The sequence below is a fragment of the Triturus cristatus genome, chromosome 9 (assembly GCF_964204655.1).
Source record: "Triturus cristatus chromosome 9, aTriCri1.1, whole genome shotgun sequence".
In the NCBI taxonomy this organism is placed as follows: Eukaryota; Metazoa; Chordata; class Amphibia; order Caudata; family Salamandridae; genus Triturus; species Triturus cristatus.
This window is the reverse complement of record NC_140592.1, coordinates 864,228,462-864,253,234: the sequence shown is the minus strand read 5'-3', so window position 1 is coordinate 864,253,234 and position 24,773 is coordinate 864,228,462. Positions and strand designations below refer to the sequence as shown.

General features: G+C 55.3%; 1 protein-coding gene across 3 annotated transcripts in view; it reads left to right on the top strand.

Annotated features, from left to right (window-relative positions):
- The window catches only part of PPP2R5C (protein phosphatase 2 regulatory subunit B'gamma), a 1,282,082-nt gene that overhangs the window by 310,777 nt on the left and 946,532 nt on the right, over positions 1-24,773 (top strand). The window lies entirely within an intron of this gene.

Sequence of the window (24,773 nt, the reverse complement as noted above, 5' to 3'; positions counted from 1 at the left end):
TTCCGGAACACCCATCACGTGGACGTTGTTCCTCCGGGCCCTCCCTTCCTGATCCTTCAGCTTCAGGGCCACCTGGCGGTGTTGATGGACCAGCTCATTGACCCTCTGTTCAAGTTTCTTGGAGGAGGCCTTGAGTTCCACGATTTCGGTCTCATTAGTTCTAGCCTTATCTGATGTTTTGTTGAGGTCTGTACGCAAAAGATTCATTTCAATGGACACTTTATCAATTTTAGTCTCCAGGGTAGTCCCCAGGGTCTGTATGGCGGTCATGATGGCCGTCAAGGAGGGCTCCGCCGGCGTCTCCCGCTCCCCCATTGTCCCTTCAGTCTGAGGGGCAGACCTCTGGACTGTGTACTTGTCAAGTTTATTCGTTTGGGCCGCCGCCGCCCTTTTAGGCCTCATGATGAGGTCGCCACGCGTAGCCGTCGGTCACAAGGGCTGGTTGTGATCCAGGCCACTTGCCCGGCGGTGTCTCGCAAGCAGGCTGCTGCCGTACGCCGCCGAACGGAGCATCTCCGCCAGAGTTAGCAATGCCTCCTTGCCCCGCAGCACCGACCGCCACCCGGCCGCCGGTATGTCCCTGTAGGCAGGATAATCGGTCTATTATGCGCCAGCCCAATCTTCCTCGCCACTCAGCCGCCCCTGGGATGTCCCCCGATCAGTCCGAAAATAGGGGGGGGGGGCTCCGGGCCGGACGCCCACCTCACGTGTCTCCCTCACCAATAGGACCCACACAGACAGCCCGAAGGCGGACCAACTGGTGCAGTGCGGTGGTTTCGCCTTGCCGGCCGCTTCACACACACTCATCCACGTCCGTACCTGGCTCCCCTGCCCAGGGGCGGTCGGGCTCAGTATCCGGGTGCTTAGTCCTCCTCTCGGGTCTTGGTGGGATGGACGCTCCCCCTCGGAGTGCGCTCAAATGGGGGCCTGCGGGGGAGAGGCCCAGGTAGCTCGTGGGGCAGTCCAGCTCAGTCCCCGCTGCAGCTCTGAGGGGCCCCAAAGGCACGCCGCACAGATCCCCCACCTCGCACCGCCTCTCGGACCTCGGCAAGGGGTCATCAAACAGCTCCGGTCATCTCCACATTTCTGGGCGCCCCCTACCGTCCACAGAGCCAGCTGCCTCGTGTCTGCCCCTCAGAGCCAGCCGCTCTAGTCGTTGGGGCCCACCGGGCCGCCGCTGCAGCCGCTACGGGGAAGGCGGCGCCCCGCCCCCTAGAGCCGGTCCCGGCCTCCGACACCCACAGGCGCCGCGCCCGCCTCCAATGCAGGGCCAACAGGGTCTCGCAATTTAGGCCGCAGACTTCGAGGCAGGCCTCCGCGCTGGGACGTTGCGTGGACTTCTCTGCCTGCCTCCTCGCTGCTCCCGGGCGCAACCCAGCTCGTCCGCCGTATCTTCGCCGCGGAGGCGTCTCTGGGTCTCCGGGTTCAAGTCTGCAGGTCCCCCTTAGGATTTCCCCACAACGTGACCGCTCTGCACGGGCGATGCTGTCCAGATTTTCGTGGGGAAAGACGCCGCTCCGGCGGAGCTTGAAACTAAGCGGCCATCTTCGCTGGCGCTTAGCCACGTCCCCGAGAAAAGTACACTGGAAAATATTTTTGGAATGATGTCCAGCAGTGGGGCGATAACTGGCAGGAATTTGCCTATCGCCTTTCTTGAAAATTGGCATTATATCGGCTCCCTGCCACGAGTTGGGGATGGATACTCCCTTCATAATTGCATTGCTGACGAGGGTAATGTAATGTGCCCCATAAGATGGGATCTGATTTTTAGAGGTCAGCTGCGATCCCATCATAGCCTGGAGCCTTTCCAGGCTTTTACTTGTGTTTAGCTGGCATCACCTCTTAAAACTTAAACAGGTTTAGATAATGAAGTACAATATGATTGTATCTGGAGAGAGGTGGCCAATGGGCGGTCTGCCAGAGAATATAATTTGGAAATATGTGAATGTTATTGGGCCTCGGTTATAGGTGACTCCGAAGGGGGGATTTTGTTTTTCTGTCCTGAGGCTATGATCTTCTGGAAGGTTTGTTGGCTAGATCACATATTACCATTCAGATTTCTTAACTCTGATCAAAGCTTTGTATGGTATCTCACATCTATGATCTCTGCATGGGACTCCTTCTTGAAGGATTGTACTAAAAATGTCTTTGCCATTGTAGAGGCTTTATCAAGCCATTGTGCGGATTTATGGGTTGATTTCTTCCTGCCCAGAATTGGCCTGGATAGTAGTATTGACAGTATGAATGTTGCAAGGTTATTGTATTTTTTCATGATCTGTTGTGGGCAGGTGGGGGAACTTCCTATTTGGGCTGAACATCCGTTCAAGTGGTGGATATTAGTAGTAAGGCATTAGTAGATTGAACTTCATGCCACTTCAACCTCCGGTGGAAGTGTGCAGCCTGCGGGACATTGGAGTCAATGGTGCTATAGATGGGTGGTGGTGGTGGTGGGGGGGGGGGGGTGTTTGAAGAATGATAGAAAGCACCAGTGCATTGTGTCCGATTTCTATCCATGTTTTAATGTGCATGTCCTGTATTCTGTCCCAGTGATAAATGTCTCAAAAGACATAATCTATTATAGATTTCGAATAACCGTTTTTAGGTCTCGCCTGGCATTAGCAGCGCGCATGCGCTGCTCTTGCTATGCGAGGGCCTTTTGGAATCGATACGGATTCCGATGTGCACGCGGACGAACAGAAGATGTGCACGCATAGACTGGAGGCTTCACTGGCGGCGTGACACTAGGCACTTTTTTGGGGGACTTTTTTGGGAGAAAGCGCTCTGTAAAGGCGCCGCTCAACGAACTCTGTTGGGCATTCTGCAAACCCCGCCGAGACCTAAATGTACCTTATTTCCTATTTTCCCCACTGTGATAATATTTTCCAAGTCCTGCTATACAAGCAGCTAATGCTACATCATGGCTTTTGCCCTCTTTTTGTCTATTGTCCAATTTTCTCTCCTTATGCACTAAAGCGCTTAAAGCAGCTTCAGGAGAGCGAACGCGCTATACAAACAAGAAGCATGTCAACGACATGATATCACGATCAGCCTTCCTTTTGTTCTATCCTTTTCTCTGTTTCACATGCTCTCATTATTTCTTTTCTCCTGATCTTGTCAGCGCTTTGAAGCGACTATAGGACTGCATGAACGCTAGACAAGCAACCTGAATGAAAATAATATATTTGTCCCTTGTTTCCGCCATTTTCCACTTCTATCTTTGCTGCTCCCTCATTTTCTCTCTCCTGTCCTTCGTTAGTGCTGTGAAACGGGTCACGGCAGCAAAAGCGCTACACGGACAGATAACAGAACCAGGCTGCAAACGCCTCTGACTACACGCAGACGCACGAAAAATATTACTGTTCATCGTGTTGTTTTAAGGAAAAGCCTGTGTCTCATAAAAGTTTAATGCATAAAAGAAAACTGGCCGGCACATGTTCTCAGCATGGCGACCCGGCCATTGCTTTTCTAAGTGTGTGGAAGGCTGGATATGCGCAGCGCCATACAGTCCGCCGCTGTACTGCACATCTCGCGCTCCCCCACTTTCTTTGCTTAAACATCCCCGTATTTTGCTTTCCTCTGATATTATTGTTTCCATGAGTGCCACCTCTAGCACAGGCACCGGGAGCCCGGCCTTCCCATGAATCATTTCAAGATAAAAGGGGTTTAAAGAGATTGAGGGGCTTTATTCCAGGGAGGTCGCCGGTGTGAGGAGCTGAGCTGGGATGAATCAGCCGGGGATCACACGGTGATCTTGGTTACACTCCATGGCTGGGATCCAGGGGGCTTACAGTGGACGAGGACAGGCAGGGGTGAATTCCTCCTCTGTTTAAAGCGGTCATGCCCCTCCAGATGCAGGCTGCAGCTCCCGAGCACCGACCCCTTCTTCGGCACACGGCAGGGACCCAGCACTGAGTCCCTTCAACAGGTGCCCGGACATCTCTGGCGCGCCGCGCCGGCTGCGGCACCTTTCATGCTATGGAATCACTCTGCTCTGAAGGCAATGGGAGCTGTTTTTCAGCCTGCCAGAAACTCTTGCAAACTCCGTACAACCTTTATCAGTTACAGTACTGTTTCTGGTTATTTATATAACTATATTATAATTACAGAAGTTTAAATGCATGGCATGGTTTCGTATGTCAGGATATGGCTGACAAAATTATCATCTCACATAATACTGTGTCCTAAATATTGCTTACAAAAATATTGTATCCTTTGGTGTCGATTTTGTCTATAGAATTTAATGGGAGATGTGTTTTTTAACCCCTTGCATGCCCGCCCCTTTCCCCGCCCAGTGCCGCGCCTTCCATTAGCGGGCGGAGTTCATGACGAGCTGGACTCGTCATGGGCACAGCGCCACCGCAGCCCATGACGAGTCCAGCTCGTCATGGGCACTGAAGGGGTTAAACGATATTTAGGACACAACATTTTTATCAGATGATATGTAGTCCATGATCCTCTGTTACTATACCTAGAGTGTATTTTTGTTTTTATAATCAACTTTATTAGTTTCACGAGCAAATTACAAAGAAGCATTCCTGGCAGTAAAATCATGCACAATGATTGAGGAGACCCAATGGACAGAAAAAGGACATAGACCTGTAAGGTAGTTGCAGATAAAATAAAAATACAATCACCCACGAACAATCTTAGACAACAAGCGTGTACACCCCCTAGGGCCGCAGGTTGAACCACTTGCCCCATACCTTCTCAAAAAGCTCAGGACAGCCCCGTGCCTCAAAATGGGCCTCCTCTTGGGTACCGCACCATTCCACTCCCCTTCTCCATTTCCGCCTAGTCGGCGGCTTGGCCTGGGACCAGAGCGCCACTATATCCCTTTTCGCCACCGCCAATGCTGTGCCCAGGAAGCGCTTATCGGCCCAGGATCCGTCAAGACTGTCAAACACACCCAGGGTCAGGCGCACCAGGTCGTGAGGGACCTCCCATCCCAGGGTCTGCGTGAACTCCTGCTCCACCCCCGCCCAAAAGGGCTCCAGGACGGGGCATTGCCAGGTCATGTGATAGAAATCCGCAGGGGCGTGACCTCAACGCACGCAAGATGAAGAAGGCCGCAAACGGGCCCTGTAAAGGCGCGCTGGGGTAAGGTATGCCGCATGGAAAATAGAGTTGGACCAGCCGCAGCTTGGAGGAGGCTGTCTGGGTCTTGGGAGCCATAAGGGCATCCCTCCAATCAGCGTCCTCTAGGGGACCCAACCACCCCTCCCAGCGGGCGCGCAGCGAGTCTAGGGATGCGGGGGCCATTGTTGACGAGGGAACGGTAGATGGGCGATACCCCCCCTCTGCCCAGGTTCCCCATCAGCACTTGGGCCTCGAGGGTACTGAATTCCGGAAAGGAGGTGGGAGACGGAATGTGCATTCTTAGGGCGTGCCTTAATTGTAAGTATTTATAAAACTGGGAGGAGTGGAGTGAGTAACGTCGTTGGAGATCCGCAAACGAACGGATGTGGTCCCCTACCCAAACTTCTCCGAGGCGTGAGATCCCAATGTGATCCCAGCGACTGAAGCCTTGAAGGGACGAAGTTTCCTTCAACCAGGTGCCACTCCACAAGGGCGTCTGCCTGGTAAGAGTCCCCCCCCCCCCCAGCGTGTGTGACGGAGGGCCAAATGCCATGCCATGAACACCGATCGGGTGACGGGGGTGAGGGTTCGTGGTACGGGAGCCCCATACAGGTAGGCCTGGAGCTACGGGAAGTCCAATGACCGGAGTTCCACACGATATGCCAGGTCAGACCAGCCGCCTGCAAAACAGTTGTGGATCACAAGGAGCCTCGTGGACAGGTAGTAGAGGTGGAGATTGGTAACCCCCATGCCCCCGTTGTAGGGAGGTATGCGACAGTGCACCTGGGATAATCGCGGCCGTCCGCTTCCCCACAAAAACTGAGAGAGAGTACTGTCTAGTTCCCGGAACCAGCTCCCTGGGAGGTAAAGAGTAATGTTCTGCAAAATGTACAAAAAACGGGGTAGGACCATCATTTTGTAGAGGGAACTTCTGCCAAGGGGGTTAAGGGGAAGGGATTGCCATTTCCAGAGGTCCGCTTTGGCTTTGGAGACCAGGGGTGCAACGTTCAGGGCCCATTCGAGTTTCTGGAAGAAGAGCGACCCACACCCCTAAGTATTTGAACGACTGCCTGCGCAAGGGAATGGACATTTGCCAGTCGAAGCAAGCCCGGGATGGGTGCAAGGGGACCAGTGTGTATTTTGCTGGATTGAGCCGGAGCCCAGAGACTCGTTCGAAGGCCGAAAGGGCGGCCAGGCAACGTGGGCCCGAACTCTCAGGGTCTGCCAGGAAAAGAAGAACGTCGTCAGCATATAAGGTGATCTTGTCAATCTGAGACGGATCCCAAGCCCAGCCACGGATACCGGGATCCTGACGCAAATAAGAGCGGCGAGAGCGGGCAGCCCTGGCGAGTGCCCCTGTGAATTGAAAAAGTCTCAGAATGCACGCCATTAATCAGGACCCTCGCCTTGGGACTGGAGTACAGTACCCGGATCAGGCGCCAAAATGGGAGCCCAAAACCCATCACCTCCAATACCTCCCCCAGACAGCTCCAGTCCACCGCGTCGAAAGCTTTTTCAAAGTCAATGGGAAGCAGGGCCAGATACGGGGTAAGCTGATGGCGGTGTACTAGGGTGAGGTGAAGATGGCATATGCAGTGCCTGGTGCCCCGGGCCGGCATAAAGCCACACTGGTCTGGATGGACCAAATCGTGCAAATGGGGCCGGAGTCTCTGAGCTATGGCAGTGGCGAATTTTTTTACCTCGGTGTTGATGAGGGAGATGGGGCGGTAATCCGCACATGCCAGGGAGGGTGGCTGCGTCTTCAGGAGGACCACGATGGTGGCCACATCCATCTCGGGCGGGAAGGATCCCGTGTCCACCACGTGATTGAACAAGTCCAATAGGGGGTGAACCAATGTGTCGCAGTAGGTGGCATAGTACTCTTGGGGGTAGCCGTCCGGCCCTAGCGTCTTGCCCGAGTGTACTAGCGAAATGGCCCCTTGTATCTCCTCCGGGGTGAAGGGAAGATCCAACGTCTCCGAAACCGTCTGAGTGAGGCGGGGCAGCCGTGTCCCGGTCTCGGAGAGCAGGGTAGCGAGAGATGCACCGGGGGGTCGGGCTGCATAAAGGGTAGCGTAGTATCTTGCAAAGGTTTGGGCAATCGCTCGAGAAGTGACATGGTGACTGCCGGTCTCATCGTGGATCTCAGGAATAGTACGATTGGCTTTGGGGTAGGACACCAAGTTATGGAGCAGTTTGCCGTTTTTATCACCCCAGCTGTATATGCGTGCCACGGAAGACCTCCATAGCATTCTAGCCGATTCCAGGGAGATCTGACAAATCTCTTAACGGATCAGAGCAAGTTGCTGAGCAGAACCTTCGCTTTCGGGGCTAGCCTGGGCCCCTTCCAGCTGTGCTGCATGAGCCTCTAGCTGCACTAGGCGGGCGGGCCGTTCCGCACGTTTCGCATGGACCAGGCCTCTAGCCACACCCCGTATAGTAGCCTTGCCAGCCTCCCAAAGCGTACCCGGCGAGGGGACCGAACCTGTGTTGGTCGAGAAATAATGCCCCAGTTCCTGCCTGAGGGCCTCGACAAAGTCGGGATCTTGTAAGAACCATGCATTCAACCTCCACACTGTGCGGGTGCCGCCAGGAGAGTTCCCGAGACGGAGGGAGACGGGGAGTGGTCTGAGATGCCTCGGGGGAGAATAGTAGCCCCGGATACCAATTGGCAGTCAGGGGCTGATAGCAGGAATAAGTCAATGCGCGAGTGGACGCGGTGGGCCGCTGAAGTGTGAGTGTATTGTTCGCGACGGGGTTCCACACCCTCCAAGCATCACAGAGACCCAGGGCAGAAGACAATCGGACAAGCGCCTAGCAGAGGCAATGCGGGGAGCTGAGGGAACACCTGACGTGTCGCGGGAGGGTTGCAGAACGGTGTTGAAATCACCGCCAATGACCATCAGACCCTGGGGAAACGAGGAAATGACAAGGGTAAGACGGCGAAGGGCAGGGGCCATAGCGGCGGGGGGAACATACACTCATAGGAGGTTATGGGGGTGCCCTTCAACTTTGCCTGTCAGCGCCACATATTGGCCGTGGGCGTCTATCTCAGCCTGTGCCAGGGTAAAGGGGAATCCCTTCCGGAACAGTATGGCAACCCCCCGGGACCCCCGTGTGAAACCAGAGTGCCAAACCCTAGCAAACCCATACCGGGTGTTGGACCCGGCCTCGTAGAATGGCCCTCCGTGCCCCCGCACCACCGAAACCTGGTACATACAGCCCAAGCCCCCGGCCCCGCCGAACCTCCCCACCAGGACACACGCACCGACCCGGACATCCCCGTCCCTGGCCTCTCCCCTTTCGGCCACCCCGGGCCCGCGTGCCCACTTCATGCACCAAGATGGCCGCCCGGCCCCAGCGCGACCCGGGCATAGAGGCGCCACTCCGGCTGGAGGACATCCCGCTTCCAGGGGATGAGAGAGGGAGGAGCAGTTTCTATCGCACCTCTGAACTCCCCCGGGACGATGGGTTTCGATCGGCCCTCCGGCCTCCCTGAGGGCTGGCTCCACACCTGCTGGGTGTCTGGGACTCCTCCCGACCCGGCCCTGAAAGAATCAAAAGACTATAGCAGGAAATCCCGACAAGCGACCCCCAGGTGACAAGACCCCTGCCTGCACAGACTCCGGACATCAAAGAGGGGTCGAACTATAACAAGGGGTGCTCTGGGGCTGTCCGGCAGATTCGACGCTGGAACAACGAGAGCCTGCTGACGTGGTCGCGGCTCCTGGAACTGGAACTCACCTGAGCCCTGCTGAGTGACTCGCGGCTCCCTGAAGATTGTAAGACCTCCGAACTTGTACCTGAGCCCTGCTGAGTGACTCGCGGCTCCCTGAAGATCGTAAGACCTCCGAACTTGTACCTGAGCCCTGCTGAGTGACTCGCGGCTCCCTGAAGATCGTAAGACCTCCGAACTTGTACCTGAGCCCTGCTGAGTGACTCGCGGCTCCCCGAAGATCGTAAGACCTCCGAACTTGTACCTGAGCCCGCTGAGTGACTCGCGGCTTCCACAGACTCCACCGGTCCCGCTGGACCCCACGACAACCAGCCTACCCCCCAGCTCGAGGATTGTGAGCTGTGCGCCGGGTACGTCCCTCCTTTGAACCGTTACCAGAGACAGTCCCGCTACCCCCTACCTTTCCGAGACTCTTGAGCCCGTGCTCACCTTGTACATATTTGCTGTGATACCTGTTTGATAAAACTTGTTCTGAGAATACCCAGTGTGGTCCCTCTGTGTCGTGTGGTGCCAGAAGTACGATCCTAGTTGCGAGAGTCCTCCCCCTGGGGAATCTCCCGCCAGTGCCCGGCTACGATACTTTGAGGGTGGGTCTCAGGGTAGTCAGGACCCCTTTCCGGGCTCCTCTGAGGTCGCCGTCTAACATTGGTGGCAAGCGACGGGATTCGGGCCCATCACCTAGAGATCGTACAGTAAACGACGGACGCACGACCAACAAAGATGGCAGAAGGAAGCGCCACGAGCTCCGCAGAAACCAACGCCAACAGAGTGTTCCAGGTGGAGCATCTGGAAGAATACACACACAAAGAGCTAAAACTATTTTGCAAAGAACTTAAAATCGCTACCACTGGCCTCAACACTAAGGAAGACTTGCAGAAAGCACTGAAAACTTGGGTGGAGACCGGGGCCTCCCGCCCGGAAGGCACGGGGGAGCGCCCCGACGAAGCCGAACCCCCCCAAAGTGAAAGCAGTAGCAATCAGGTGTGAGGCATCGTACCAGACGGGGGCCTATCCCCGGAAGAGCTCGCGGACAGAGAGAGAAGCCGCAGTCATGAACTCGAGTTAGCCAAACTCAAAATCGAGGGCGAATTGAAGTTAGCGGAGAAGAAGCTAGCAGTAGAGCAAATGCGTGTACAAGGCGAACTGGAAGAAAAGAAGCTCCAACGGGAGCACGAAGGAAGAAAGCTCCAACTGGAGCACGAACGGAGCTTAAAGGAACTCGAGCTCAAGGCCCGAAATGAGGACGGGAGGCCCTCGGGGAACCGAGAGACGGCCCCCCCAGCGGAACAGAAGGTCCACATCCCCAAGGATGTGGTCAAAGAATATTATAAAAACGATGACATTCAGCAATGGTTTCGGGCCTACGAGGTCGCCATGACCTCCCATCGGATTCCACAGAAGGACTGGGGGGCGGGGTTGTGGGGACGGTTTCTGAGCGAAGGAAGGGACACCCTGCTCGACCTACCCCTCTCCCTGCAGACCTCCTACAGCCACATGAAAGAGGCTCTCCTCACAAGATACGGCCTCACCCCAGAAATGTACCGCCAACGGTTCCGGGACTGCAGGAAGATCCCGGGCACCACCTGGGTGGAGTATGTAAACTTTTTTTGTCGGGCCTTCGATGGGTGGGTCAAGGGCAGCAAAGTCACCACCCTTGCCGAACTCACTGACCTCATGTTATGGGAACATCTGGCTGCGAACTGCTTCGTAGAGCTACGTCAACATCTGCTGGATAGCAAGCTCACAGATCCCCGGAAGCTGGCCGTGGAGGCCGACCGCTGGACCAACACCCGGGTCTCCCGGGGCATGGTAGGAGAGTACCCCCGAACCAGTCAGGGACCACCCCGCCAGAGAGGGGGAGGGAACCAGGGAGGGCCGAGGGAGTCCCAGCCTAGCCCCCCGAAGACACCACCTCCACCTTTCCCGGCGCCCCCCCCACCAGTAACAGGGCCTCCTGGGAGACGGGGACACCGGGTGACCGTCACATGTTTCCGCTGCCAGAAACCCGGGCACTACGCCAATGACCCAGAGTGCCCCATGGCCACCCAAGTCACCCCTGCGAGGCAGATAGCCAACGTGGCCCTAGGGGAGGAGGTTGAGGAAGCCGAGGAGTGGGAACCAGCCGCGATGGCCCTAGTATCCCTGGGAGATAGGGAAATGATCCCTGGTAGCCTCCTACCGTCCAACACACAGAAATATGGGCAGCTCGTCAAGATCAATGGCCACCAGGTAGAGGCCCTGCGGGACACCGGGGCCAGTATCACCGGTGTCCTCCGGCACCTAGTTCCCGAGGAGCAGATCCTCCCCAATGTCTTTTGCCCCGTGATATCTGCAGACAATAGGGAAAGTATGTGTCAGGTGGCCCTGGTGCCATTTGAGTGGGGAGGGGTGATAGGTAAACTCAAGGTGGCCGTAAGAACCTCCCAGCCGGTCGACTGCCTCTTAGGGAACGACCTGGAGAGTTCTCCCTGGAAGCACGTAGAGCGCAAGGCCCACCTAGGAATGATGGGACTCCCCGAGGGGGTGTGTGCCACCACCCGATCTATGACAGCCCGACTCACTCCCCGGAGAGAAATCGAGAGCACCCCGGTCGAAGTAGCCAGCACCGTCCCCGCCGAGGGTCCTCCCGTTCCCCCATCGGAAGGGTCCGTCGCCAGCGACGAACCCGCACCATCCGACCCCGCCCCGGTCCCCGAGTTGGGGGATCTACCCGAGTTGGCCCATTGGCGCCACGAGGGCGGGCCCACCCGAGAAGAATTTTGCCAGGAACAAGCCACCTGTCCTTCCCTGGTCGGGCTGCGGCGCCAGGCCGAGGGCCAAGCCGCAGGTGACCAGACCGGAACGCACCGAATCTATTGGGAGAATAACGTCCTGTATAGTGAGCAGAAATCAGTGGAGCTGGGATCCGGACGGGTACTGGTGGTACCCCTCCGCTTCCGGGATTTCCTCCTGGGCTTAGCCCACGATGTCCCCCTCGCCGGTCACCTGGGTCAGGACAAGACCTACAGCCGTCTCGTGACCCATTTTTATTGGCCTAAGATGAAAGCAGCGGTAGAGGCCCACTGCAAGTCCTGCCCCACGTGCCAAGCCAGTGGGAAGAGTGGGGGGAAGCGCAAGGCTCCCCTCCAACCCTTCCCGGTCGTCAGTACCCCCTTCGAACGAGTCGGGATCGACATCGTGGGGCCACTGGACCCCCCCACCTCCCAAGGTCACCGTTTCATCTTGGTCCTAGTGGACCACGCCACCCGCTACCCAGAGGCTATTCCCCTACGCACCATTACGGCCCCCGTGGTGGGCCGGGCCCTGATGGGGGTCTTCTCCAGGGTGGGTTTCCCCCGCGAGGTCGTGAGCGATCGCGGCACTAATTTTATATCCAGGTATATGACGTCCCTGTGGCAACAATGTGGGGTGTCCTATAAGTTCACCACCCCGTACCATCCCCAAGGGAACGGCCTAGTAGAGAGGTTTAATAGGACTTTGAAAGGGATGATCGCTGGCCTAGAAGAGCCCCTCCGGCGTAAGTGGGACGTCCTGCTCCCCTGCCTCTTGTTCGCTTACCGGGAGGTCCCCCAGAAGTCCTTAGGGTTCAGCCCGTTTGAATTACTCTATGGGCACCCCGTCCGAGGTCCCCTCAGTTTAGTTAAGGAAGGGTGGGAGGCAGCACCCCAGACCACCCCCCGAGATGTGTTCCAATATGTCCTGGCCCTCCGGAACCAGACCAGGAGGTTCCGAGAACTGGCCGAGGCCAACCTGGAGGCGAGTCAAGAAGAAATGAAGCGCTGGTACGACCAGAATGCTACTCTGGTCGAGTTCCAGCCGGGCCACCAGGTGTGGGTCATGGCCCCCGTGAAGCCTGGCGCTCTCCAGGACCGATGGACTGGGCCCTACAAAGTGGTCGAGAAGAAGAGCCAAGTCACCTACTTGGTGGACGTCCAGTCGCCTCGGGATCCCCTCCGGGTCCTGCACGTGAACCGCCTCAAGCCTCACTTCCAGCGGACAGAACTGAGCCTCCTGCTGGCCACCGATGACGGGGCCGAAGATGAGTCGGATCCCCTCCCGGACCTCCTGTGTATCAAGGAGCAGGATGGCTCCGTGGAAGGAGTGAACCTCTCCCCAGCCCTCACGGCCCAGCAACAAGCGGACTGCCGCCAGCTCCTAAGACAATTTTCTGACCTCTTCTCCCTGACCCCCCGGGTCACCAACTGGTGTGTTCATGATGTGGACACCGGGGACAGCCCGCCGGTGAGACACCGAGCCTACCGGGTTCCTGACCGGGTCCGGTCCTGCATTCAAGCGGAAGTCTCGAAGATGTTGACCCTGGGGGTGATCGAGCCCTCTGACAGTCCCTGGGCCAGCCCCGTGGTCCTGGTCCCGAAGGCAGCGGCCCCCGGTGTCGCCCCCGAGCTCCGATTCTGCGTGGACTACCGGGGGCTCAATGACGTTACCCGAGCCGATGCCCACCCCATTCCACGAGCCGACGAACTCATTGACCGACTAGGGGCAGCCCGGTTCCTCAGCACATTCGACCTCACCTGCGGATACTGGCAGATTGCGCTCACCGAAGGGGCCAAAGAGCGGTCCGCTTTCTCCACCCCCGATGGGCACTACCGCTTCCGCGTAATGCCCTTCGGGATGAAAAATGCCCCGGCCACTTTCCAGCGACTGGTGAATAGAGTCCTGGCCGGGCTAGAACAGTTCAGCGCGGCATACCTGGACGACATCGCTGTCTTCAGTTCAGAGTGGAGTGAGCACCTCCAGCACCTCCGAAGGGTGCTAATCGCCCTGCGCCAGGCAGGCCTCACAGTAAAAGCCAGCAAGTGCCAGATCGGGCAAGGATCCGTGGTCTACTTGGGGCACCAGGTCGGGAGTGGCCAGGTCGCCCCGCTACAGCCAAAGATCGACGCCATCCTGGCCTGGGAACCACCCATCACCCAGACGGAGGTCCGAGCCTTTCTGGGACTCACGGGCTACTACCGAAGATTCATTCGGGGGTATGGCAGCCTTGTCGGCCCTCTCACAGAACTCACGTCTAAAAAACAGCCAAAGAAAGTGCAGTGGACGGCTGCCTGCCAGGAAGCTTTCGATGCCCTAAAAAGGGCCATGTGTACTGCCCCCGTCCTCCAGGCTCCCGACTACGCCAAGGAGTTCATAGTCCAAACCGATGCCTCCGAGCATGGCATTGGGGCCGTCCTGTCCCAAGTAAATGACCAAGGCCTAGACCAGCCCGTCGCCTTCCTCAGTCGGCGGCTGTTGCCCCGAGAACAAAGATGGAGCACCATAGAGCGCGAAGCCTTTGCCGTGGTCTGGGCACTCAAAAAGCTACGACCCTACCTGTTTGGCACCCATTTCAGAGTACAAACTGACCATCGGCCCTTACGTTGGCTCATGCAGATGCGAGGAGAAAACCCCAAGCTACTGCGGTGGTCAATCTCCCTCCAGGGGATGGATTTCACCGTGGAACACCGCCCTGGTACGGACCACGCCAATGCTGACGGCCTCTCCCGGTTCTTCCGCCTCAGCGAAGAGAACCCCCCAAGCTGATGGGCAGTTCTCTCCGGCTTTCAGCTGGGGGGGACGCGTGTTGGACCCGGCCTCGTAGAATGGCCCTCCGTGCCCCCGCACCACCGAAACCTGGTACATACAGCCCAAGCCCCCGGCCCCGCCGAACCTCCCCACCAGGACACACGCACCGACCCGGACATCCCCGTCCCTGGCCTCTCCCCTTTCGGCCACCCCGGGCCCGCGTGCCCACTTCATGCACCAAGATGGCCGCCCGGCCCCAGCGCGACCCGGGCATAGAGGCGCCACTCCGGCTGGAGGACATCCCGCTTCCAGGGGATGAGAGAGGGAGGAGCAGTTTCTATCGCACCTCTGAACTCCCCCGGGACGATGGGTTTCGATCGGCCCTCCGGCCTCCCTGAGGGCTGGCTCCACGCCTGCTGGGTGTCTGGGACTCCTCCCGACCCGGCCCTGAAAGAATCAAAAGACTATAGCAGGAAATCCCGACAAGCGACCCCCAGGTGACAAGACCCCTGCCTGCACAGACTCCGGACATCAAAGAGGGGTCGAACTATAACAAGGGGTGCTCTGGGGCTGTCCGGCAGATTCGACGCTGGAACAACGAGAGCCTGCTGACGTGGTCGCGGCTCCTGGAACTGGAACTCACCTGAGCCCTGCTGAGTGACTCGCGGCTCCCTGAAGATTGTAAGACCTCCGAACTTGTACCTGAGCCCTGCTGAGTGACTCGCGGCTCCCTGAAGATCGTAAGACCTCCGAACTTGTACCTGAGCCCTGCTGAGTGACTCGCGGCTCCCTGAAGATCGTAAGACCTCCGAACTTGTACCTGAGCCCTGCTGAGTGACTCGCGGCTCCCCGAAGATCGTAAGACCTCCGAACTTGTACCTGAGCCCGCTGAGTGACTCGCGGCTTCCACAGACTCCACCGGTCCCGCCGGACCCCACGACAACCAGCCTACCCCCCAGCTCGAGGATTGTGAGCTGTGCGCCGGGTACGTCCCTCCTTTGAACCGTTACCAGAGACAGTCCCGCTACCCCCTACCTTTCCGAGACTCTTGAGCCCGTGCTCACCTTGTACATATTTGCTGTGATACCTGTTTGATAAAACTTGTTCTGAGAATACCCAGTGTGGTCCCTCTGTGTCGTGTGGTGCCAGAAGTACGATCCTAGTTGCGAGAGTCCTCCCCCTGGGGAATCTCCCGCCAGTGCCCGGCTACGATACTTTGAGGGTGGGTCTCAGGGTAGTCAGGACCCCTTTCCGGGCTCCTCTGAGGTCGCCGTCTAACACCGGGCAAGGAAATTGCATTGTGAACCCAGAAGGTGCGTTTCCTGTAGGAACAGGATGTCAGGCGCTTCGAAGGACGGCAGTGCGTTTTATGCGGTCCAGGAGGCCATTGACATTCCATGACAGGACATGGAGGGTTCTATGGAGAGTGGACGCCATTCGGGTGGAGAGTGTGCGATGAAGGGGCCGCGAGCGCGGGTGGACCCAAGGGTGGCATCGGGCAATGGTCAGTGGCAGTGGGTGAAAGCGGTGCAACGTATTGAGTCCTTGGGCTTCGCCAGGGGCGGGCATACATAGGTCTCTGCCAAGAAAAACTAAAAACAGCGGCCCGTAGGTGGCGGAAAACAACAAACAAACGGGAGACAACGGTCTACCCCACCTCCCTCGCCCCCAACACCCCCACCCTACACTTCCAAAGATGAAGCATCTGTCGCCCTGAAAAGAAAAACAACATATAACAACAACCCACCAATAAGTCTAAATGCTAAGCTAAAACGGTTAGCTGAACATGGATAAAGCGGAGATGGACCCTCCCCCCATAGAGTCGGATAGATACTCGTCATCAGCTGCTAATATTAGGAGAGTATTTCTGCAACCGGAAAACCACCAATAGGACCCAGAAAGTAGAGCATATACCACCCGGACCACCCAATGTGAAACAGAACCTCCTCGCTACAAGGTGTTAAGGCCAGTGTCTCTGTAGAAGCAGTTAGGAGGCATGAACAAAGATCCTAATGTGTGGCCCCCTCAATCATTCTCATCGGTACCGTATCTGCGGATCTCGGGGCTCCGGGACAAGTCAGAGTCCGACACAGTGTGCCGCACTGCGTCCGAATGCCCGTGGAGGCTGCTCAGGTTGATCAGAGGATCAGCCGGGCCAGGGGAGGTAGACCCCCACGCGGGACCTGGGACAGGAGGTGCGGCGAGGCCGCGCCCGGTGATCGGGACGATGTCACCAGACAATCATTTTTCTTACGGGACCTGGTCCGGTGTCTCCGGGGCACCTGGCCGGACAAAGCAGGGCGGCGAGGAACCCCGCTGAACCGGGAGGGCCCCGGCCGAAGAGGCCGCTCCTACGTGATCCAGCTCCAGGCCGCTTGGGGAGTGTAAAAAAAAAAAGGGTCTTGTCCTGGAAAATAACCTTGAGTCGGGTGGGGAAGAGGAGGCCATACCGTATTCCCATGGATCGGAGCTTCAGTTTGACATCATCATAGGAACGGCGTTGGGCCTGCACCCCTTTGGAATAGTCGGGGAATACCATAATTCGATGATTTTGGAACTGAAGGGGACCGTGTGCCCTAGCCGCCTTGAGGATGGCATCCCGGTCGCGAAAGTTCAGTACCCTCAAAATTATGGGGCGGGCAGGGGCTCTGGGCGGGGGTTTGGGAGCCAAGGATCGGTGAGCCCGCTCCACGGCGAACCAGGGCGAAAGGTCCGCCTTAGGCATCCATGATTGCACCCAGGTCTCTACAAACGTGTCGGCGGGACCATGCTCTGCGCCCTCGGGAAATCCAATAACGCGCAGGTTGTTCCTCCGCGGTCGATTTTCAGCATCCTCCGCCCGTCGGTGGAGCTCGGAAGCTTGGGTTTGGAGGCGGGCCACCTGAGACTTGAGTTGGCTGATATCATCTTCTACGGTAGAAATACGGGATTCCGCCTCCGAGATGCGTGCCGTGGCGTTGCGTAGATCCTGGCGGAGGAGGGACACGTCCACCCTCACCTCGCCAATCTTACTTTCAACAGAGGCCTGGGACGTGTTGATCGCCTGGAAAATGGCGGAGGGGTCGCCCCCAGGAACCCCCGGCGCGGCAGAAGCACCCCCGCCTGAATCCCGCTCCACCGTGGTGAACTGATGCATTTTGGTTTGAGTCGGGGGGGGGACTGAGGTCAAAGGGGCGCGGGTCTTTCCCATCACGCCCCAGATAGGACTCAATTAGTAGCTGTGGGACTGCGGGGGGGAGCGAGAGGGAGGGGGACCTCCGACACCCAGGCCGGCAACCCTCAGGCCTGCGTGGTTAGTGCCAAACTAGGTGGGGGAAGCGGCGAAAGTGCCCGCCACAATAGGAGCCCTCCAGCGCGGCCCGTACACCGAGAGGCAGGGGGGGGAACAGAAGCAGAAGCGCCACCCCCCAGCACCGCCACCCGAAACGATGGCCGATCCCGTCCCATGTGCGATGTCAGGTCTGGGTGTCACCCGAAGGCAGGGCCGACCAGTAGGATCCGGGCCACTTCAATCAACGGCTGCTGGGACAGGCATCTTAAGGGGACTCCACCAATCCAGAAGCCAGCATATACACCACCAACAGCCACATCCAACCTGGCAGCCTTGGGCCAGCGATGGTAGAAGACAGCACAGTGCCGGCGGGGAGGGGGGGCGAGGGCAGCCAGCTACCACCCTGCCCCACCACCCAGCATGATGGCCGGCTCCCCCCACCACCGTCACAGAAAGAAAAGGGGGTGGGCACCGTCCCCACCGACCATCAGTGGGCCCCCACCCCCTGCCTGTCCCAGACCACAGGTAAAAGCGCGGTTACAGCAGGATGATAGGGCAATACCGTCCCACCACGACAGCCTCCACCAGGTGAAGTCTCTTGCTGGCACTACACCGCCGGAGGAAGGGCCCCAGGCTAGACCCGGTGCAGAGGAAGAAAGCGCCCCCCCCGGATTGTCCACACCCACCAGGAAGTCCCGCCACGGGCAGCCCTAGCACCGAGCCCCAGATCAGGGCCCAGGGCCTGACCCCCCGCAGCACGCCGCCACCCGACTTTGTGGCCGAGCAGGAGCAGAGCACCAGCACCCCAGGCCCCTCTGCGCCGATGATGCCCCAGTCACCTGGTGTGCCCCCGGCGCCAGGCCGCCCCAGCACCGCAGTCCCAGTCGGGGAGGGCCCGCCGCGGCCGCGATTTTGGGCGGGACAAGCCAGGGGCCTAAAAGGCCGCGCAGGAGGCTGGGGCTCGCACCCTTGCAGGCCCCCGCCCGCAGAGAGGGTTCGCGCCGCCGGCAGCACCGCCGATTCAGAGTCCTGAGATCCCCAAGGCAGAGCGCCACCGCCCGACCCGGCGGCGGAGCAAGGGCCCAGACACAGCTGCGAGTGTTAGGCGGGAGGAGCCAGGGGCATAGAAGGCCACGCGGAGATAGGGGCTCGCACTCTTGCAGGCCCACATCCGCTAGGCAGGATCGCACCGCCGGCAGCACCGGCAAGTCAAGGGCTTGATTTCCCCCCAGGCAGGGCGCCGCCGCCCGAACCGACGGCCGAGCAAGGCCCCAGATTCCACCACAGGCGTACCGCCCGCCACACGCCGCTGCCCGGCCCAGGCAGCCGAGCCCAGCACTCCCCCTCCTTCAGCCACTCACCAGGGACGAGAGGCAACCGCGTCCAGGGCCGCCTCCCCGGCAGCAGGGCGCCCCCGGCTCAGACTCACCGCCGGGGCCTCGCAGCCCGCCGCAGCTCTCTTCACACCACCGGTCATCGGAAGGCCAGACAGGAAAGGCGCCACGGGGGGAAAAGGCAGGCGGGCCCACACAGCTCCGGAACGGCCCAGCAGCAGAGCTCAACGCCGCCGCACCGTACAGTCCCGGGCAGAGCCGGATCCTCAGGATGCCAAAACACCGTAGAAACGGCTCTACAAACAGCCCAGGAGGTCCGGGAGGCGGTAAGAGCAATGTGGTGAAAGAACAGCTGATGGCGGCGGATGCCAGGCGGATGACGGAGGGGGTTCGGAGCACTCTTAGAGTGCGACCGTCATCTTGACGCCCTAGGCCACGCCTACCTAGAGTGTATTATAAGGAAATTGCGAGCCACATCGCTCTCCATAGTTCTATTAAACATCTTAATCCATGGCCTTCAGCCCGCTACAATCCTTAGTGACTTGCAATATTCATGTACCTCATGACAGAGGGCACTATATTCCATATACCACCCCTTCATTAGGATTAAATGGATATATGGGCTATTCTTGCACTCTTTTACTCTTGGTAGAGGTCAACCGGTGGTACTTTCAAGATGAGGATGTGGCGTTACGGCCAGAGCTGCCAGATTTGGAACTGGGGAACCAGGTTCTAGTCTCAGCATTTTGTGATTCTGGACAAACCACTTAGTCTCTCTGTGCCTAAAGAAAATAAACAAGCATTAAAAATGCAAAAGGTCTCGCCTTTCATTCAGTTAAAGCCATTTGCGTTGCTATACAATACCATTAGCAAAGCAAATGGCTTTAACTTAATCAACGGCAAGACCTATTGCATTTTCAATGCTTGTTGAAGGTTGGTATCCTGGGCATGTATGATTCAGCTCTTCCATTACACGCAAGAAGGCTGTCTTATAAAGTCATCAGAACTAGCTCTCGCCCTTTTATTGTAACGTGACTCAGGATGCTTTCCTTTAAGGATAGAGTGGATACCTTATCTTCCTCTTTAGTTAAATTGAAGTAATCATCTTGAAAATAAAGTGCTAGAGTTCCCTGCAACAATTACCATCGTGTAATGGCAAAATCTCAGGTCCTGGTTCCAAGTATTTAGTACATGTTCGAGAGTCAAGAGCGCTTTTAATATTTTTTTGGGGGTGGGGCCTTGACAATGTACACAATATACATTGAAAATTGACATTTATAGATTAGGATAAAAGTTTTTTTTCTTTTATCTTATATAGCGCAAACTTGACCCAAAGGTGTCCGAGCGCTTTACATGAGCACCAGGTACGTTACGCAAGGACACATTACATTTTTTTTTGTTAGGCATGGGTAGGTTAAGTGATTTGCCCAGAATCACAGGATGTGGAGCGTCATTGCTGAGACTCGAACCCGGTTCCCCAGATTTGAGATCGACAGCTCTAGCCCGTTCAGCCACATTCTCGCCCTAAAGAGTAGGTGTTGGATGTTGAGGTGGTCAGAATGATTAAACTTGAAGATGGGATACATGCATGAGCTGCATGCCAGGCACTCCTTTTTTTTTTTATACCGTCCACTGGATTTTTATGTGGTGTGTCACTGTATGTATACATCTTCTCTCATCTTTTAGAATTCACTGGTGTGCACATGGGTTTTTTGGATTGGAGGATTGTTTACTGTATCTTGTCTTTGGTTCTTATGACCATATAAATAGTACAATTCAATGTATTCCAGCCACGGCATTCGGCGGCCGTCTGCTTTTATTGATTTTATTACCAATCTAGATCTTCGAACCAACTTCACAAAATCGCATATTATGGCCTGTGGACCACAATGTATTCAATTGTCTAATATGCAAGTGGGTGGTAACTTCCTAACCTGTGTTAAGTCCTTTCCATATTTGGGAATTATGTTCTCTGCTTCTGGAGCTCGGTCACCAAATATTGTGTACCGTAGAATACAATTTTCTAAGGCAATCGGCTCGTTATTTTCTCTCCCCCAACCCCGTGGTGGGGGCCAAGTGAAAGCTATGTACAAATCTATAAATCTCAATGTATTCCTACTGCCACCTATGGTTTGGAAATTTGGGGGATTGTAAATATTACAAAACGAAGAAAATAGATCATGTAGGAGACTTTTGGGAGTACCAATATCCTCCCCCACATTATATGCCATAAAGAATTAAATCTTCATTATGAAATTTATTTTATCAGAGTGAGGCCTTTATTATTCTGGATCTCCATTCGGAGTAATGAGAAGGCTGTACTCACTAGAGAAATAATCACTGATTGTCTGTCTTGTGATAATGGCCTCCGAATTCTGTGGCTGGCATACATTGAATCTGAACTGGGAAAAATTGGCATACCAAGGGCTTTCAGAGAGACACACTTGTTCCCAGGTTTTAATAAAAGATAAGTTGCTAAAGCTTTTTATGAATTAGCGCAGGAAAGTTGCCTTAAAAGCTTAAAAGGGAAACCTAAGATTACATCTAGGTTAATTTCTAAAAACATGCTGTAAGGGCACGTGACACTTTACCTTTCTAGTATTTTGTTGCTATTTTTAACTCTGTCCACGATATTAACGTGGTGTTTTTATTTTTGCTAAACACATTTTTATTCATTTTAATGATTTGACAGAAGACACCAGCCAGTCATCACGACACCATGAAAGTCCAGGAGTACATACAAGGTTTTGTGCGGCCTAGTTTACAGACACTAATAAATGCAAAGCAACATGGATTTGGACACTCCCCTTGGGACTAAACCATACCCCCCAACCATTTCCCCCAGACCCTACGATATTTCTTGGGACACCCATGTGCCTCATACATGATTTTTTCTTGCGTGGCACACCAATCCACCCCAGTCCAGCAGTGTTCAACACTCGGGGATTCGGGGCATTTCCAGGAGGCCGCTATGTCCCTTTTGTCTACCACCATTGCTATGGTGAAAAACAACTTCTCATTCCGAGACCCGTCCAACCCGTCAGTAATACCCAGGATCGTGTGCTTTGGATTGTGAGGAACCTCCCACCCCAATATCTCGGTGAGTTCCTCCTCGATATCCTCCCAGAACCGCAACAAGCGGAGGCATGCCCATACCATGTGGAGAAAACCAGCTAGCTCGTGACCGCACCTAGTACAAGCGGAGGTCGGGCTAAATCCCGCTCGGTGAAGGCGCACTGGGGTGAGGTAGGCTGCATGTAAATAATAGAGCTGTACCAAGTGTAGCCTGGCGGAGGCGGTGACCGTCCTACGGGCCATAAGGGCATTGCGCCAATCCTCCTCCTCCAGGATGCCCACCCATTCCTCCCATTGAGCTCGAAGTCGATCCAGGGAAGTAGGGGTATTATTGATCAGTGTGCGGTAGATGTGGGAGATGCCACCCTTCCCCAGGTCCCCAAACATAATCTGTGCCTCAGGCGGGCTATAGTCAGGCAGCCGTGTACCCTTTGTGAGGTGCGTATGGAGAGCATGTCGCAATTGCAGGTACCTGTAGAACTGCGACTGATGCAGGGAGTATCTACTTTGAAGGTCTTTGAAGGAACGCTTGTGATCCCCCACCCATACATCGCCTAGTTGTGAGATTCCTATAAGGTCCCATGCCCGGAAACCCCGCAGCCCATTAGCGTCTTTGATCCAGGTCCCCTTCCACAAGGGTGTACACTGGGTCAGTGTGTGTGTCCACTTGGTGTGTCGCAGTGCAGCCCACCAGGCCAATAACGCGGAGCGTGTCACCTCTGGCAAGTAGGATGGGATTGGAGCCCCGTACAACATGGACTGAAGCTTGGTTAGGCCCAATTCCCCCAATTCAAGCCTGTAAGCCGGGTCAGACCATTCCCCGTTGAACCAGTCATGTATAGAGAGTAGGCATGTGGCAAGATAGTACAGATATAGGTGAGTCATCCCCAGACCTCCGTAAAATGAGGGGATCCTACAGACATTCAGCGCCAGTCGGGCCCTACCTTTCCCCCAAAGGAACTTATTGGCCATGCTATCCAATTTGCGGAACCAGGTCCTGGGGAAGCACAGGGGGGTATTTTGAAGAACGTAGAGGAACCGGGGTAGTACCATTATTTTAAAGAGGGCGACCTTCCCCATGGGGTTCAGGGGCAATGTTTGCCACTTTTGGAGGTCCGCCTTAGCTCATCTCACCAGGGGAGTGACGTTGAGGGCCCAGCTAAGCTCAGGGAGTAGAGTCATCCATATCCCCAGGTATTGGAATGATTGACAGCGAAGTGGTATAGTGGACTGCCAGTCGAAGCATTCTCTGGAGATGTGGAGGGGAACTAGAACCGATTGGTCGGGGTTCAACCAGAGGCCAGTTCGAAGGAGTGCAGGATGCGGAGACAGTGGGGGCCTGACCGGGCGGGATCTGCTAAATAGATCAGGACATCATCCGCATAAATGGCGATTTTGTCAGTTTCGGCGTTGGGCCAATTCCATCCCTACATGTGCTCGCACGATCGTATCAAGGATGCCAAGGGCTCCATCACCAAAGCGAAGAGCAGGGGGTAAAGAGGACAACCCTGCCTCGTTCCCCTGCAGACCGAGAAGGGCTCTGATAGAACCCCATTCACCAGGACACAAGCCCGTGGATGGGCGTAAAGAACCCTGACCATGGCATGAAAGCGGGGGCCGAATCCCATTTCATCAAGAACGTGGTGTTAAAATCATTCTTTGTTACTAAATTGTTGACAAATGAATTATGTAAATATGAAGGATCATTCCAAAGTTGCTATGAGGGCATCTAGCACTTTATCTTTTAATTATTTATTGTTATTTGTAATCACCCTCTTGTTAGTTTTCAATTGTTTTAATAATGTGAAATGTACAATTTTTTATGTATGTTACTTTCATGGATGGAAAACCTTCAGAATAAAGTGATTGAATTGAAATAGTACAATATAGTTTTTTTTAGAAAAAGACATATGTGTGTGCGTGTGTTAATGTATGTATATGTGTGGTGTGTGTAGCACAGTATATATTTTGTGTATATTGCAGCCTCGAAAAAGTCTTGTAATAGAGTAAACACATGTCGGCTGCCAGGTGTGTTTTTCAAAATTATCGACAACAGTTGAAGTAGTGAAAATGAAAGGAATAAACATATGGACTACCTCCTTAAAACTATTTTAATAAGTTACAGAATGTGAGTGCTCCAGTGTCGAGAAATACTTATGCCTGTAGTTCTTAATACCTGAGTACTTACATATTTATTCCAATTGTATGTAAATAGTCACATTCTCTTTGGGAAGATCGCTGTACTGACATGAACTCATGCAGCCAACAACCGCAGCCTTGTGCTAGTGTGGCAGCCTCGATTTTGGGCCAGAGACAGGATAAACTATTAAGACAGCCTCGTGTAATAAAAAAATCATAAATAAAAAATACATAAAGAGCGAAAGGTTGAGTTGCTTTCGAATAAGTAACCTGCTGACCACCCGATGTTCTCAGTACCAGCAGGCGTGTTTAACCCACTGAGCAGCGTCCCACCAGTTTAAAGAACGGGCATGAGTGTACACTATTTTATCAAAACAGAAAGAACGACTTCCCAAATTGTCACTAGATATACGAACATTGTAGACAGTAAAGACAATATGCCAAGTTATTCGCTGTTTACACGGCCGTTTTAAAATTAACGTCCCACTTCCTGAAAAGCGTAAAAGCCTCGGATTAAAAATTAAAGTGAATGGTGATTGAAACATAACCCTTTTGCAAGTACTCACACGGGTGTCCTACCCAGCCAATCAGGAATATTTTTCTATTTGCAGTTTTTAGT